The sequence below is a fragment of the Lissotriton helveticus genome, chromosome 12 (assembly GCF_964261635.1).
Source record: "Lissotriton helveticus chromosome 12, aLisHel1.1, whole genome shotgun sequence".
NCBI classification, from domain to species: Eukaryota; Metazoa; Chordata; class Amphibia; order Caudata; family Salamandridae; genus Lissotriton; species Lissotriton helveticus.
Window position 1 is genome coordinate 112948665 of NC_136073.1, and position 12467 is coordinate 112961131.

The 12467-nt window shown below is 44.8% G+C and overlaps 1 long non-coding RNA gene across 1 annotated transcript in view; it reads left to right on the forward strand.

Moving 5' to 3' along the window:
• The first annotated feature begins 2649 nt into the window (after positions 1 to 2649).
• Positions 2650 to 12467, forward strand: part of LOC144799785 (uncharacterized) — a 61980-nt gene continuing 52162 nt past the window's right edge. The window contains exon 1 of the long non-coding RNA XR_013603868.1: positions 2650 to 2827. This is a non-coding gene — a long non-coding RNA (uncharacterized LOC144799785). The remainder of the gene's footprint in view (positions 2828 to 12467) is intronic.

Genomic DNA, 12467 nt, shown 5'->3' on the forward strand with positions numbered 1-12467 from the left:
GGGGGCTGGGGGGTATTGTGGGGCTGAGGGTAAGCACTGTGATGTCATTGGGTTTGAAGGGTGCGTGACGTCACTCCTGCTACCACTGGCATTTTGGTGAATCTACATCATGGTGGGGCAAGGGTTGGGGAATGAGTTGTTGTTCGGGATAAGGGGGCGGGTGTGGGATTCCTTAGGTGGGATTGCAGTACAGAGCAGGTCTTAAATACAGAAGGGCTTATCAGAGCATGGATGTTGTCCCCAGACCTAACTTTTTTTAACCTGATTTTCTCTTCTCCTTTGCAGTGTCTGGGAAAGTCATCACAGCAGGGATGTCCATTGCAAGCATCACTGTCGGTGAGTGGGTCCTACCCTGTGCTGCCCTGCTAATGTGTAGGCTGAACCTGCTGCATGTCTTGAGTTACACCCTAGAGGGGTTTAGGATGTTGCAGCAGGGTAAACCTGATTTGTCTGCCTTTGACTAGAGGAATCCAACTGAATTCTAGGCTGCATGGTGCCCTGATGTACTTGGTCCAGGATTTATTTTTCATTTCATTTGACAACAATCCCCTCATAAAGCTGAGCGTTCATCGCCATCAGTTGTATCTGGTCATTATTCTACCAGCATAGCCACTAATTTAACGTTGAGACTGGTAAAAACAAATCATAAAAATAAGCAAAAATGTATTTTTTCCTTTTGAATCTTTAACCTAACACAGCAGATAAATGGAGACCTCATTCAAAGGTATTTTAGCACTGCCTAAACTATTCCTAAATGATTTTTAAAGCAGCTAGAGGCAGAATTACCATAATATAAAGTAATAGAGGATTTTGCAAATATTCCCTTGAGGTATGAGCTCCTGACTCTTTCAAAATCTGAAGACACAAAAATTGGCTGTTCTTCTTTGAAAAAGGTGTCAATCCTAGCTCGACCTGTACTAATGGCTCCAGACCTCTCTTGCCCCAGGAGACAAGACTATGATAAACACTGCTCTGATTTAGGGGGCTGTACACCTTGTAAACATGCTGGGGAAGGAAACGTGTCCCAAGGAAGCAAGACCATGCCCCATTTTTGGAGCACGCTTCTTCAGCCATGAAACCATGGAACTCCAGCTCAATGAGCCATCTACCCAGCTATTGATCACTCCATCACAAGCATATTAACTATCACTGCTTCAAGGTATCAGTGACCATACGTACACCCTGGCTCACCTGCTGCTTGCATTATAAACCTCCATTCCCTCAAAGACCGTCCCAAATCAGACTAGAGTTGCATTTATTGTTGAAGTTTAGTTTTTGGGTAAATTCTATACCACACCCAGAAAACCACAGAATAAAGTCAGTAAAATTATACATTAACCAATATGAAAAAAAGCCTTCTGCAAGCGGTCCTGAGTGTAGTATGTGATTCCAAGCTTTCCTTCACCTAGAAGGGCAAACATAGTCAACTACACATGCTCCTGCAGGGTCAACCCTTGTTCCAGGCCACACACACACTGGAGCTGAACAGACCCTTAACTGTGCAGCAATACAACATAAGGTCGGGCATGTCTGGCCAAAAACACATTCAGAAATGAATGCATGCAGTAATGGCCCTAAATTGCTACACTGCTTACCAGCGGAACAAAGAATATTGAAGACAAAAAGCACCATCACCAAATGCTTTAATCCTGGCTAACGTCTACAGTCAGGCAGGCACAGAGAGTGGGTGTAGAGTCCGGAACTGTACGGCACAAAATTACGAATTTTTCACCAAGTGACTTAGATATTTCTCTTCCACCAGAGTAAACGGGGAGACATAACTGCAACCAAATTGGTTGCCATCAGCCTGAACCTTCCTGGCGTACTTGTGTACTACAAAGCCATTCACATTTAGGGTAAACCTCATAAAAATGGGTGTTCTAGCTCTAAAAAAACAAGACAAATAGTTCCATTTAGACGAGTCAAACACTGAAAGTTTGTACAAACGATATGTGTTCCTGTTTGACTCTTTTTCCTGTTAGAAGATGGTCCCTTATTCGGCTGACGACTGCTTGTACTTCACCTCAAATTATTCCAAAACGTGCTTAGGAGTTATTAAGGTCGCAAAATTAGTCTTAAACACATAATGAATGGCCACACATCAGGCTGAAGAATGTGAACGAGCAGAATAGTATCTGACTTGTGTTGCTTGTTGTTACAGTACAATATTGCACTACTAGTAGTAGATGCAATTCATAGATGTTTATGAGGAAGCCTCTCTAAAACACCTTTCGAAGTAGTACCCCAGAACAGTTTTAGGAGTAAGGGCAAACTGAAATTCCTGTCTCCAAAAACAAACCACAAAGAAACAGGTGGGTACTTGGGATTACAATGAAAGGAGTCGAGCAACTACAAATTACCATTATGTGCTTATTCCCCTCAAACTACCCCTCGGTTTAACAACATGTGTAATATAGAGAAGCATTGCTGCCACTTTGCTGTTTACACTGATCTGCCTTTACATAGTGGCTTTAAAACCAGTTTACACATTAAATGAAAACCCAACTTGGCCACTTAAATGCATTTTTGTGCACAGATGCTCGCCTCCTTCCTCTCACTGAAAGAAGCCGAAATGAAAGGAGGCTTGGGATGGAAGGTGCAGTACTACTCTGATGATGCTCTCTTCTTGCTCCCACAGGGTCGGTGTACTTCCACGACTGCCCTGCACAGTACCTCATCCCCTACTACCTGATCATTTCCGGTGTCTCCAGCCTCCTGCTTCTCATTCCAAGCATCTTGCCCTGCAGAAACCGAGAAGAGCCCTCCATTCTGGTCAACGTCTTCCATTCGATCTTCGGCCTCTTCCAGCTGGCGTTTTTCATTGCAGGTCAGCATTAATCACTGGGTGGGACACAGGTTTCAGCTTCATAGAGGTTCACCTGTAGAGTATCATCACAGCTCCACATTTGAACTTTGCCACTACTGACGATTACCTCAACAAAAAATACTTCTACCATACAACTACCTCATTTGCTTCTACATAGTATTAAAAAAATTTATGTTCGAGGCATATGAGCTGTAGATCATATGCCTTAGGATAGATCACCATCTAGTGTTGGGTCCAGATGTTTGCACTTTTATTTTTGTTTGAAGAAGTCTTTGCAGTCACAAGGTAGGGGACTCCTCCTTTTGGTGATAGTGCACATGGGCATCGACTCCAAACCCAGATTTTTTTTCCGCCATCGGGTTCGGAAGTGTATTGCTGTGGTTCGGTATCGTTCTCGAACCGATTCGACGTGCAAACCTCTAACCTCGATGGTATTGCCTTTCGATCGCGGTTTCCTGTTCGATGCGTATTGTTTAAACTGTGAAAACCTCCGATCAAGAACTTCGGGGCGCCATTCTGACTATGCCAGCAGTTGATGGAATGCACTCAATTTAAACTATGTCCCGGGTGTAGTGCTAAATTTCCATGGACACACTTGCACGAGGTGTGCAACCTCTGCTTATCCCGGAACACGACGAAAAGGACTGTGAAGCGTGCCGATTGTTCCGATCCAAGGAAACCATTTGTGATCGTCGGGCTCGATGCCACGTGATACAGCACAGTAGTGGCTCCATACCGGACATCTTCGTTGAAGTTTTAGATTCCCATCGTCCAGCTGCAGAAGCAGAGGACTAAGAACTGGTCTCTGTGTCCCAAGCTGACTCCGACATGGTAGAGCTACTGAATATCACTCCGGATCAACGTACCGGGAGAACAGAACTCCATGTGCCCACTCAAGCAAAACCTAAGGCTCCGGTATCACCTTTGCCTTTGGGCTCAGGTCGGCACCAAGAAAATGTTTCAGATGCCTGGCTATGAAACACAAAGACGAGCCTTCCGGCTCATTCTCGAGCCAGCCACATTCCGATGCGGAACCAACACCCTCGGCACCGAAACATAAGACGAAGCATTTGCCAGTCTCCACACCACCGGCACCTTCAACACCGAAGGCTTCGGAGCCGAAATCCTGCAAATCTAAAGCTTCGGAGCCTAAATCCTCAATCTAAAGCTTCATGGCCGAAATCCTCCAAATGTAAAGCTTCAGGGCCGAAATCCTCCAAATCTAAAGATTCGGAGCAGAAATCGTCTAAACCGATATCTTCAGAGCAGAAATCCTCGACATCTGAAGGCTCGGAGCTGAGATCCGCTGTGCCGAAAGGTTCGGAACCAAGAACTTCCATTCCGAAAGCTTCAGAGCCCAAACCGGCTAAAACCAAGCACTCAGATTCAAAATATTAAACGCCCAAAGACTCTCAGCCCAAATCTTCGACGCCGAAATCAACTCCTAAAGAAAAAGGTACCCCATACAAAGAGCCTCAGTCCGACAACCCACCTTCGAATCCAAAACAAAAGACTAAGTATTGACCCTAAAACTGGACACCTCCTGGCCACTCTTCTTCCTAAAAAACGTAAGCTGTATCTCTGAGGATTGCTCTATACCTTTGAAGAAAAAGGACATGGGTACTAACGCCTCTCCCCTTTACATACCCCCTCTCCTCCTTACTCAAATGTAATCATTACACTATAAAATACAACACCACCTCCACTACCACCTGACCCACAGGATGAAGATCATGGGGATGAAGATCAGGATATGCCACAAGTTCAGGACCTACCACAGGACACTGATCCCTGATAGAATTATTATAAGGAACCAGATCAGGACAATGACCCAGACCCTTATCCCTCCAGACCCTCCCCATCTGACGACCACATTGGCAATGTTCAGCTTATCAACAGGGCTGCTCAATATCACGGGGTGGAGCTTCATACAGACTTTCTAGAAGAAAATTTCCTTGTTGAGACACTAACGCACTCATAAAGGTCTACTAATTCTTTACCAATGCTCAAGGGCATGTTAAATCACATGGATGAGGTATTCAAGGACCCAGTTGGATCCAGAATACTCACACCTAGACTAGATAAAAAAATACAAAGCTGCTCCTACAGACCACGCATATATAAAAGGTCAGTTGCCCTTAGACTCTTGTAATATCTAACACCCACAAAAGGGCAAACTCTCAAAACACAGGTGATGCCCCTTCTCCTGATAGTGAGTCTAAAGTCACTGATGCCTCAGGCAAAAGAGTGGCTTCGCAGGCAGCTAACCACTGCCGTATTGCCAATGCTCAAGCGCTTTTAGCATGCTACGATAGGGCTCACTACGATGAGTTGGAAAAACTCATGCAATATTTGCCAGATGAGTATAAAACCAAAGCTAATGACCTCTTAAGAAGGGAAGCTCATTACCAACACTTCCATCCAAAATGCGCACTGGATGCAGCACACACAGCATATCGTGCCATCAACACTAGCATACTATTTCGCTGACACGCTTGGCTTAGAATCTCTGGATTCAAGCAGGAGGTACGGTCCTCCATACTTAATCAACCCTTTCATAAAGAGCATCTTTTCGGGCCAGCTGTCGCTATTTCCCTAGAAGATATGAAGAAAGACACGGAAACTACAAAGTCCATGGGGGCCTTACAATTACCTTGTAGCAGGGGTTCCTTTCAACCCTCCTTTTACAGGGGTGGCTCAAAAACAGTGTCCACAAAGAATCCCTCCTCCTCCTATAAGGGTAACAACCAATCTCCCTCCTCCAGAGGTTGTTTTCGAGGAGGCAACAGTGGAAATAAGAATAAGGTCTAGATGACTGGCTAATAAAAGTCAGATCACAGCACGGCTGGATACACCACACTCACAAGACAGTTCAGCTGCTTCACGACTTGGGTTTCACTGTAAACTGCACCAAGTCTCACCTCCAACCATCCAACATGCAAGCATACCTAGGAGCCACAATAGACACTTGCAGAGCTCTAGCATACTCCAACCCAGCCAAAATACGCAACATGCAAAATCTGATATCACAATTTCAGCCTCAACACTCACTACCAGCCTGAGTGTTCATGCAATTAATCGGCATGAAGGCTTCTTGCATTTTCATCGTTCCTTACACGATACTTCAAATGCGTCCCCTACAGGGATGCTTAGCACATCAGTGGAACCAGGCTCCAGGTCAGTTAACTGATCTAGTGTTGGTGGTCAGCCGCAACAATCGCTCTCTCCAGTGGTAGAATACACAAAATCTTTCCAAGGGGGTGGCCATTCGTCGACCTAGTTCCACAATAGTGCTAACAGCAGACGCATCGCTCACTGGTTGGGGGGGCTCACCTTCAAAAACATACCATTCAGGGCATATGGCCCCTATAACAAAAACAACTCCACATAAACCAGCTGGAGCTAATAGAACTTTTCCTAGCATTGAAAGCTTTTCAACTGCATCTAGTAGGCAAATCAGTCCTAGTTCGTACAGACAACATGACAGCAATGTACCTCATACAAAAACAGGGGGGGGACTCTACACCTTTCACAACTACCTCAAAGCATATGGAGATGGGCCATACCTCAAAAAAATATATCTCCTTACAGAACACCTCCCAGGAGTAAACAACCAGATTGCAGATCTGCTCAGTCGACAAAGACAACAGATCCATGAATGTGGACTACATCCTCCAGTTCTCCTCCCATTCTTCCAAATGTGGGGCTACCCAGAAATAGATCTCTTTGCCACACACATCAACGCAAAATGCCCAAGCTTCGCATCTTGGTATTCTCGTCCATTGTCCTATGCACTGCGCTATGGATGAATTGGTCACGAAAATGTGCTTCCGCTTTTCCATCTCTCCGGCTAATTCCATTACTGGTTCAGAAGCGCACACAACATTCCCTGTCAATGATCCTAGTTGCTCCCACATGGGCTCGAGAGCCATGGTTCCCAACCCTGTTGGAACTGTCCGTAGTTCCTCACCAAAACTACACCTCTCCCCCAAGCTTTTCACTCTGAAACATGGAGAGATCAGACATCCAGATCCCAGTCAACTCAAACTTGCGATCTGACATCTGAAATCATAGAGTTTGGCAACCTTAATCTTCCGCCAGACTGCATGAATGTCATTAAAGAGGCTAGATGCCCTACCACAAGAGCATGCTATGCTGCGAAGTGGAAACAATTTGTCATTTACTGTACAAACAACAACATCAATCCACTAGATGCTTCCATACAAAAAATAACTTTCTATCTGCTACACCTACAGCGTTCTAACTTAGCATATACATCTATACGCTTACACCTTGCTGCAATAGCGTTGTATCTACAAAACAGACAACACTTGTTTTTGTTTCGAGTGCCTGCTATCAAAGCCTTCATGGAAGGACTCAAAAGAATAATTCCTCCTAGACTTCCACCCTCTCCAGAGTGGAATCTTACTACAGTCCTTACAAGACTCATGGGTCCACCCTATGGGCCATTGCACAAATGTGAATTACAATTTCTCACCCGGAAGGCAGCCTTCCTTATAGCCATCACATCTCTTAGAAGAGTAGGTGAGCTCCAGGCACTAACTATACAAGAACGATTTTTACTAATTCACCAAAATAAAGTGATTTTTAGGACTAACCCTAAATTATTACTAAAAGTAGTTTCTTCATTTCATCTCAACCAATCCGCTGAGTTAGCTGTTTTTTTCCCTCAAACAGACTCAGTGGCAGAATGCACTTTTCACAAACTGGATGTAAAAGAAGCCATACTATTTTACCTTGAAAGAACTAAATCTTTTAGGAAAACTAAACAACTTTGTTGCTTTTTCGGCACTGCATAAAGTCAATCCCATATCAAAAGCTGGTGTTGCACTGTGGATAGTTATGTGCATCCAAATATGCTACATTAAAGCTAAGCGCTCATTAACAATTCCCCCTAGGGCGCACTCTACACACAAACTAGGGGCTTCCATGGCATTCTTAGGGAATATACCCTTAGATTACATCTGCAAAGCTCCAAAATGGCCTATATCTCACACATTCCCAAAGCCCTATTGTGTAGATGTGTTGGCAAACCAACAAGCTAGTGGGGGCAAGGCAGTTTTAAGAACACTATTTCAAACCACTGCAACAGATACAGGTTAACCACCGCATGGAGGATAACTGCTGTTTAGTCTTTGCTAAAGCATATGATCTGCAGCTCATATGCCTCGAACGGAAAATGCTACTTACCCAGAATGCTTCTGTTCTTGGCATATAGAACTGTAAAGCCGTATGCCCCCACCAGCCTCCCCGGGTACCTTTTATCTGTTGCAGTATTATCTTACTTAGATACACTATACATGGACATCCCTTTACTACTTTTACTAACGCCATCATCACCTTACGGCAAAACAATCTGGGGGTGGAGTCAATGGCCATATGCACTATCACCAAAAGGAGGAGTCTCCTACCTCGTGACTGCAAGCACTTCTTCGAACAAAAACAAAGTGCAAACATGCGGACCCAACACTAGATGGCGATCTATGCTAAAGCAAATGGCTCTGCAGCTCTATATGCCAAGAACAGATGCATACTGGGTAAGTAGAATTTTCCTTAACATGCATTTATTTCAGTTTAATTAAATGCAATTACATATAAATGTAAATTATTTAAAGGATCCAGTCACAGTATTCAAGAACCAGACACTAGAACCCAAGGTCTGCAGTATTTCAATTTATTGCAGTGTCTCCAAATACGCCATTCGGTTGGTATCAGCCTTGTTCACATTAAGTAAACCGTTGTTGTTGTTGTTGTGTAATTTACGTGCTTGCGTGCCACATGGCTCAGTGAATATAGTGAAAATACTTATGACCAGCTTATTGCCTATTTCATTTCCAAAATATCTAGTGATTTTCAGAAATACAGCCATAAATATAAATTAATCTAATCACATAACTATTGGTTGGGGTTAGTTTTAAAACTCACATTAGTTATTGTATATTCATTTACCAGTCGGTGGTATTATTAGTGCTATGGTAAGGGCACCATATTTTATTAAAAAACATTAATTGAATTTACATCTATTATATATTTATCATTGGAAAGCGTTTTTATTAGGGGCTATAGTATGAGTTGCTTAATTGGAGCTATCCATATAAAAAATAATTAAAGGTTTTAATTTCTAAGTCATAGTACAATGGTTAGGTACAAAAAAATGAAACTCAATCATATTGTATTTTTATTAAATATAATTTAAAACTTAAATATCACAGTTTATAAATATAGTGAATACGTTTCGTACTGAAATACATTTAATGTTTATTTGTAAGCTCTATGATTAGGCATTAAAGTGCAGGTAAACATCCAAATGAGGAAAAATAGAGCTGAGAGGTAATGGAAGACCATTAATAATAATTTTAAGGTAATTGTATTGTAATTGCATTTATATAGCGCTTACTACCCTAGACAAAACGCTGAGGCGCTTTTTCGGCGAGTAGCACACTACTCCGGGACCCATAAAGGAATTAGTGTTGAATTAGTATAGTAAAATATGAAAGTAATTTAAGTGGTGGATAGGTTAGTCAGTTATTTGGATTCGGAAGGATAGTAGAGTAAAAAAGGTTTGTATTTATATAGCGCTTGTTATCCCTGATGGGATGTTGAAGCACTTTTTTTGGCGAGTAGCACACTACTCCGGAAACCCATAAAGGATTAGTGGTGAATTAGTATAGTGAAATATGAAAGTAATTTGAGTAGTGGATATTAGTACATAATTTGGAATAAGAATGATAGCGGAGGGATAGAGGGGGAAGAAAGGTTTGCATTCATATAGCACCTGTTATCCCTGATTGGTGTTGAAGTGCTTTTCTGGTGAGTAGCACGTTACTCCAGAACCCATAAAGGATTAGTGTTAAAAATTAGTGTAGTGAAATATGAAGTCATTTGAGTGGGGGATATGTTATTCAGTTATTTGGATAGAGAAGGGTAAGTGGCGGGATAGAAGAGGGAAAGAGGTTTGTATTTATATAGCGCATTCTACCCCTAATGGGGTTTTGAAGCGCTTTTTTGGGCAAGTAGCACACTACTCTTGAACCCATAAGGATTAGTGTTGAATTAGTATAGCGAAATATGAAAGTAATTTGAGTGGTGGATATGTTAGTCAGTTATTTGGATTGAGAAGGGTTGGGGAGGGGTTGAAAACGGAAAAAGGTTTGCATTTATATAGCGCTTGTAACCCTGATGGGTGTTGAAGCACTTTATTGGCGAGTAGCACGCTACTCTGAAAACTGTAAAGGATTAGTGGTGAATTAGTATAGTGGAATTTGAAATTTGAGAAGTGAACATGTTAGTCTGTTATTTTGATTGAAAAGGATAGTGGAGGGATCGAAGAGTGAAGGATTTAGAGATGTATATGTTCGAGGCATGTGGGCTGCTGAATTCATATCAATAGCATAGATCGCCGCCTAGTGTTGGGTCCGGATGATTGCACATTGTTGTCCTGGAAGAGTCTTCGAAGTATCACGAGATAGGTGGCTCCTCCCCTGGACTACAGTGCGCATGGGCATCGACTTCATCCTTAGATTGTTTTTTTCCGCCATTGGGTTCGGATGTGATTTCGTTAACTCCTGTTCGGAATCGATATAAAACTCTTTCGAGGCCAAAAGGCCTTCTTCTAACCGTCGGTATTGTTTGCGTTCGGTGCCCGACTTCTTCCAACTCATCGAGTCGGATATCCGGGCGGTCGTGTGACTCTTCGGGGATCGAGGCCCAGGCGACGCGGCAAGACTTTCGACGGCATGGAACGGAGTCCGTTCAAGAAGTGTCCCGTGTGTGGATCCAAGTACCCACACATCGATGTCCACCCAGTCTGCAACAAATGCCTGTCGCCGGACCACGACGAGGCCAATTGTATGGCCTGTTCCAGGTTTCGTTCTAAGAAAACGATCAAGCTTCGGCGCGTAGCGCGACTCGAGGCCCGGCAATCGGCTCCGGCACCGGTGGACATCTTCGTCGACGCAGAAGCGGACGAGCAAGAGGTTCAACTGCAGATTTCACCTCCATCGGTGGTCGTCGAGTCCCACTATGAAGCGGACGCCGAAGGCCAAGATGTGGAGGAAGTCGTCGACGAGGTAGGGGGCGACGACGAGGCCTATGGGGCCATGGAAGATAGCTCGGAGGAAGAGCTATACCCCGTTCGTACTCTTACAAAGGCTCAGGTCGAGGGATCGCCACATGGCCTTACCCAAGACCTTACACCTAGATCCACGGCCCCGCCTTCCGGCCCGGCTACGGACACTTCAGCGGAGCCGCCATTGTCGAAACCGAAACTGAAACCAACGGTGTCGACAAAGACAAAGATGGCCGAGGCGCCATCGAAACCGAAGACGTCTGCTACCCCATCGACGCCGTCGTCTTCGGAGGCCTCAAAGCCAAAGAAGGCTATCGAGCCAGCCAAGGTGCCAAAAGTGGTCAAGGAGCAGAGCTCAAAGAAGGCCGTCGAATCGGTGTCGAGCAAGGCAGTCGAGCCGAAATCCAAGAAGGCTGTCGTGACTGCATCGGACAAGGCCATCAAGAGCGCAGAGCCGAAATCTGGGATCCCGACGTCAAAGGTCAAGGCTGCCGATCCGAAGCCGTCGGCGTCGTCGTCTGCGGCCGTGGACAAGGATCGTAGCGCACCAGTGAAGGATGCTCCTGCGCCTCGATCGGAGACACAGAAGGCATCAACGCTCGGGTTCTTCCCCTGGGGGCGGACCCAGGTCATCGGTCGGGTCGACGAAACCATCCGCTTCCTTTACGAAGCAGGTCTCGGACTCCCTCAAGCGACTTAAGAACAAGGCTTCTGCGTCGGAACCGAAAACACCTTCCGCACCGACGCAAATAACTTCGACGCCGATCCTCTTCACGTTACCGCCTAAGGTGGCGCCGAAGGCCTTTGCACCGCGGTCGGTGCCCAAAGACTCGGTATTGTCGACGCCAATTCACCCGGCTGGGAGTTTGAAGCATCGACAACACTCTTTGGAGGAGCAGTCGGAGCATTTCATCGATGCCGACACCGGAAAGCTTACGCTTTACAAGAGGAAGATTACAGCATCGAAGCCCTTTGTCATTCACAATTCCCCTAAAGCGCAAAAAGCCTGCACCAGAAACACCAGTCTTGGTTGAGCCATTAGTTCCACAGACTCTAAGAGGTGCAACACCCTCACCCACTTATTCTGATGGAGAGGATGGAGGGGAGCAGGATGAGAAGTACAATTTTCCTACCATCACAGAGCCCGATGAGCAACAGGACTCGTGGGTGGAGGCAGGTGATCAAGGGGATCAGCAGGCAGTCCATGACCCTCAGGTGTACAACGTCAAGACTTCTCCCACTGAGGATTCTATGGCATTTCATGCTTTGATTGAGAGGGCAGCTAAAAACCATGATGTTGAAATGCATGCTGACCCTGTGGAGGCTGACTTCCTTTTTGACACTTTCTCCACTGCAGAAAAAACTGTCAAGACTCTTCCAATGCTAAAAGGGGTCCTTAGGCATGCTGCGGACATTTTCAAAGAACCCACGAGGTCAAGGGTTGTTAACCCTCGAATTGAAAAGAAATACAGACCAGCGCCTGGCGATCCAACCTACGTAAAGGGCCAGTTGCCATTGGACTCTTTGGTGGTCTCCAATGCCCGCAAACGG